The sequence below is a fragment of the Rhinatrema bivittatum genome, chromosome 18, assembly GCF_901001135.1.
Source record: "Rhinatrema bivittatum chromosome 18, aRhiBiv1.1, whole genome shotgun sequence".
Classification (NCBI taxonomy): Eukaryota; Metazoa; Chordata; class Amphibia; order Gymnophiona; family Rhinatrematidae; genus Rhinatrema; species Rhinatrema bivittatum.
This window is the reverse complement of record NC_042632.1, coordinates 28,800,761-28,806,823: the sequence shown is the minus strand read 5'-3', so window position 1 is coordinate 28,806,823 and position 6,063 is coordinate 28,800,761.

Genomic DNA, 6,063 nt, shown 5'->3' with positions numbered 1-6,063 from the left:
TCAACAAACAGCTGCAGAACAATTTAAGAAATTGTCTCTCAAGGTTATTTGTTTGCTATACATCGACTCTTTAAAGTTGAATATCTATTCAACACTAACAGCCCACGCGTTTACATAGGTACCAACAGTTATTAACATCTATTTTAATACTGATAAACTAAGGACATTGAAAATACAAACAAGATTAGATACTCTGCTGGTTATATCTATTTATATATTTTAGATGAAGATAGATAATCGCATATAATGATGTTTTTAAACATCTGTTAGTGCAAGAAGCTGTAAAGGGAAGCACAGATGATTTGATGCCGGTATACAATGAATGATTAAAATAAGTCACAATTGTGGCAGAGCCTGCAAGAGGAAAGACATTCCTGTTAAGTATTCGGAAATCACAACGGTGTAGTGAGTTTTATTAAGACTAATTGAAAGTCTGTCTTTATGTATATGTTTAGTAACCTGAAATGTTCAATGTGATTCCAATGAAATATACCTGGAAGGATACTGTTATTCACATTGAGAAAGAAAGGAACAGTGGAATAGGGAAAGTTAAGCTTAATTTTTTATGTTAAATTTAAGATGACTGAAGGACCTTTCTAATGTTCAAGAGATAACAGAGGTGCTCAGAAAACAGAGGACAGAATGGATGGGGATAAACCTGAATAGAAAGCACTGCATTTCATCAAGGTAGAGTTGATATAAGAAGCCTCAAGATTGTATGGGATCATCCAAGAAGATACTTAAAAGTGTAATGAGGACTGATCTATTTGTGGGCTTCATTGAGCATAGAAAGAGGGAATGAGAAAAAAAACAATGAAGGAGAGTCTATGAGAGTGATTCGGGAATCAATTTTTTAAAATGCATAATAAATGTGAAACAAAACAGCATTGTCAAAGGTAGCATAAAGGGAAAAGAGGATCAAGCTAGAAAAGCTGATCTGAGATTCAAACAGTAAGACATTCAAAACTTTATTTCAGTTACCTGTTCAGCAAAACAAGTCATATTTGAAGAGTATGAGAAAATGAAACTGAGTATAATGAATGATACATTCTATGAACTCGGAGACTGTGATGAATGATGAGTTCCTCGGAATTTGCTTATGAGCTCTCTTTCTGGGTATTGCAGCATAAATGGAAACCTTTTAAGACTTAGGAGGAATTTATAGATTTTTTTTTGTCTGGCAATAAACTTCTCAGACATGGTTTGACACCAGGCTGCTGCAAATGGAACCTCTGCTGAGGGTGCAAGAAGGCTTTCCTAAATCTATAGAGGTTCACCCATTAAAAATATAATTTTAAAAGTCATATCATCTAAGCCGTACTGCTGTTACCCTTTTGGGTAAAGACTCATTATTTGCTATGCCTTCTATTTTTTTGGCATGAATGTGAAACGGAATTCTTTTTCTCTCCTTTATTAATTGATGCAAGCTGGCCAGTGATCTTTCTTCACTCTTTTTTCAAAATATGTGAAGGCTTATCTCAAATAATAAATAGAGGGAAAAGTATTATCTCAGGAGTAGGAAACTCTGGTCCTGGAAGGCAACAAACAGGTCTGGTTTTCAGCCCATCCACAGTGAATTTGCATGAGATATATTTACATACAATGGAGGCAGTGCATACAAATATACTTCATGCATATTCATTGTGAATATCCTGAATACTAGACTGTTTGTGGCACTCCTGGAGTTCCCTACCTCTGTGTAAGCAGAAATGATAGAGGGAGATGCATTAGCATAAAAGAAGGCATGGCCTAATGGTTAGAGCAGCAGGATGAGAACAAGAGAAAACTGGGCTCAGATCCCATTTCTCCTACCGATGGAGTTTCTGACCATGGGTAAGTTATTGTGCTTTCCATTGCTTCGGGTACAAACTTGTGCGATTGTAAGCCCTCTGGGGCAGGGAAATATGTTCCATACCGGCATAGTAACACAGTAAATGTAATCAAAGATCCAAGTGGTTGATCCAGTCTACCAAGTAAGGTTTTTATTTTTATAACTGCTACTCCATGCAGGTTACTCCCATACATTCTATTATGGATATTAACTGCTACTCCATTCAAGTTACCCCTGTTAAAATAAGTTGCCTCTCTTCATTTTCACCCTTTAGCCACTCCAGATCTTCTGCATTTATCCCAAGCACTTTTGAATTTCATTATTCTTGTCTTCACTATCTTTTCCAGAAGGGCATTCCATGCATCCACCAATATTTCCTGATGTTCCTATCTACCCCTTCAAAGATTCATATCTACAGCTTTCTTTCAATTGGAAAAGGTTTGCTTCCATGCATCATTAATTTCTTTCCAGTATAAAAGTCTGTACCATATCTCCTTTGCCTCTCCTCTCATCCAGAGTATACACATTCAGGTCCTTCAGCCTCATCTCATATGGCTTTTCATGAAGGCTCCACATCATTTTGGTTGCCTTTCTTTGGTCCATTTCAATCCTGTCTCTATTGTTTTTGACATATGGTCTCCAGAACTGAGCACAGCACTTCAGGTGAGGCCTCACCAAAGACCAATAGAAGGGCATTCTCGCCTCTTTTTCTTGATGGTTATGTCTCTCTATATGCAGCCCAGCATCCCTCCAACATTAGCTACAGCTTTGTCATATTGCTTAGCTGCCTTAAGATCATCAGATACTTTCATCCCAAGATCTCTTTCCCTGTCCATGCATATCAGTCTTTCACTTCCTTCCTACATAAAATACTTTTCCTTTTCCATTTCCTTTTTATTTCCTTTTCTTATATAAAAATGTGTTGCTGTTATTATAGCTTCCTTAAATTTGGTCCACTGTTGTTCCACTTCACCTGTCTTTTCCTAGCCTTCTAGTTCCTTTTCATGGTACATTCCCATTTTACCAAAGTCTGTATTTTTGAAATCCAAGACCATGACTGTGTGACTTCTCTCTGTCTTGGCTGTTATATCAAACCATACTGTCTGATGATCAATGGTGCTCAGGTGGGCACTTATCCAGACATTATTTTACTTATTTATTAAATCCTGAAGGCATTTCACCCTTTTGTGATTCTCAAAATGAGTCCCCAAGTTAGCACTGCTGATATCACTGATCCTCCAGATGGCCTGCCTTAGGACTAAAGCACCATACTTATTACATTGTATAATGGCCATTTTGATTATATTCATTTATATGCTTATAGAACACTTATTTTGATAATTGGCAAACACCTTATGATGACTTAATATGATTGAAGATCTTTGGTTATCTGCTTTAAGAAAGCTGTGTAAGAAAACCAACCTCTGAGGTGGGTGGGAGAGGGGTAGAGCTGGAGGACTCAATAACAGTTGAGATTAGCAGCTGAAAAACTTGTGAAAAGTACACACAAAAAGAGAGAGAAAAAACTTAATGAATTTAGAAAAAGCACTTAGCAACTGGAGTGTTGGAATCTTCAGTATCAAACTATACACCAAAATGTGCTCTCAGATCTAGTTTTGACTGGATTTTTTTCCCCTAATATCTTCAGTTCAATTGCTCCTTCCTGTAAAGGTAGATTTCCACAATAGGGCCAGAGAGAGACTGGATTTACTTTTCCTGTTTCCAAAGAGCAGATTGATCAAGCAAAGTCCCTCTGAAATGCTAGAGCAGCCCCTATAATTTCTTATTTTAAAAATCAGATTCAACAGCCAAACTATAATCAGCAGCTTTTTAAAAGGAAAGGAATAACCAATAGGTGAATGAATTTAAATAAAAAAAAAATCAGATTCAACAGCCAAGTTATAAACAAGAATTATTAAAGGGAAAATAAAAAGGGCAAATTCTTATTATAAATAAGTATTTCAGAGAATTATAAATAAAAGCAAATGAGATCAGCTGGAGAGATTTTGAACTATAACCAAAATTAAACAATATACTTGGGATAGTCCAGCTAAAGATGAATACATTAATTAAAGAAAGAAATCAATTATGCAAGAGAAACATTTTTTTAATGGTTGAGATTAGCAGCAAAAACTTTTTAAAAGTACATGCAAAGATAGAGAAAGAAAAAAATATATTTAGAAAAAGCACTTAAGCAAATGGATTTCTAGAATCTCTTATATCAAACTGTACACCAAAATATGCTCCCAGATCTGGTTTTGAATGTAACTTGCCTTGAGCTCAGATTGGGAAAGGTGAGTAATCTAAAATCCGCATGAAAAATTGTCTCTGGCAAAATAAAGGGCTACAGGATAGAAAGTCTTTATAACTCTAGTGGCAAATATCTTGCCAGGCCCACACTAGCAACTTTTTCAGGAAAGTATCCTTTTTTAACAGAAGGTTCACATTTCTCACAAAAATCTCCAACGCTGTGGATACCTCTTCCCCTTAAAGCAGCAAAACTTGGAGCCCGGAAGACTGGGTTATTTTCCCTTGGCTGTTTTTTTTCAAAGTACTTTTTCTCTCAATGCACAATCAGGTTGTGGGATGTGTTGCCAAAAGACGGGGTCAAGGTGTCTAGCATGGTGGGGTTTAAAACAGATTCAGGCAAGTTCCTGGAAGAAAAGTCCAGCAAACATCATGAGCTAAGTAAAGTAGGGAAAGCCAGCCAATCCCTGGATCTGCTTCTTAGGGTCTACAAGGAACTTGTGAGGCAGACAGGATGCTGGCTCCATGGACCTTGGTCTGATCTGGCATTGCATATCTTAAGTACTTATCTTCCAATTTTACAGAACATCCTGTCTCACTACCACCGTCCCTGAACTCATCAGATGCTTGTTCCCTTCCCACTTTTTACAAACCTCTTTTAGTCAGCCATTCTTTCTCTCTTTGACCAATACTTTCCTTTTTCACATTCAGATTTAGGGCTCTTTGGCAGTGATTTCCGGGCTTTCTATCATTTGTTGATTGTACACCGATCTTTTTCTCCTCTTATTATTTGTCCGTGCTTTTGTTGTGTTCTGTTTCTTTCCAGCGCTAAATGATCCCCATTTAAAGCAAAGCTAGGATATCACCAGATTTCTTCTTTTTATGATGATCTGGCTTTTCTTTTCCTAGTGCCTCTCCAATGGATATTTCTAGTCGTCTGCGCACGATGTCGGTATAACTGTTGGCCCGATTAATTTACGTTACTAAATCATCAGTGGTTGCTCATCTTTTCAGATTTCCGCTTTTTCCACACCTCTATTCTTCTACCTCATCTTTTCTTTCTCTCTCTAGTATCTTCCATGCTCTTTCACGCCTCTAACTCTTTCTCCCCGATCTTTCATTTCAATTCTAATCCTTCCATTTCATTTGCCACGGGAATTGTGCTTCTCCATAGTCTGTTTTCTATGCACACCAGCCTGCTTCTCCGTTCTTATTCATTTCTTTAACACCTTCCATTCGTTGCTTTTTTTTTCACTGAGCTGATGGTCCGTGGTTTCTAGCTTGTACCCCTGCTTTTTGTTTCGTTGATAATGTTTGATGCTTGCGGTTTCCAAACAAAGTTCTTTATAAACAATTTCAAATAGTTCACTTTTAAGAGCTTGCATTCCTCCATTGATTTAACTTACAGAAGCAGTTGGTAAATTCTGATTTGCTTTCAAAATACACCCCGTTCTTAGATTTTAGTTTTTCTAGTTAGTGAACGCAAATAAAAATGTTACGCTTCCATTGTTAAACCAGGAAAATATTCTGCTTCACCATTTGAACGCTCATCCAAATAAATAGGACTGACAACAAATGCTATAGCATCTTGAGATGTTGATTCTTTCATTAATATTCTGTAGAAAATTGAAGGTATGCGTCTTTTCTTGCTCCTGCACACCAAATTTCTGTGTGGGGCGCTGGGTGCTACCCTTTGAAACTTGGCAGCAGGATTCTGGACCGATAGTAGAGACAGTCCTGGGGCCATTTGCCTCCCCCATCTCCCATCAATTTCAGTTGACGTCCATATTAGCTGCAACAAACATTTCAGCAGTTCAGTTTGAGGATTTCAGCCATCAAACGCTGTTAAACAGTTTTATGAAATACTCTTCTTGCATGTCTTCCTTTTGAGGCATGTCTTCATGAGAAACTCCAAACATGAAGATTAACCAGATGATGGTTCTTAACCACTCACCAATTAAAAGAAAAAAATCACATATGGTCTT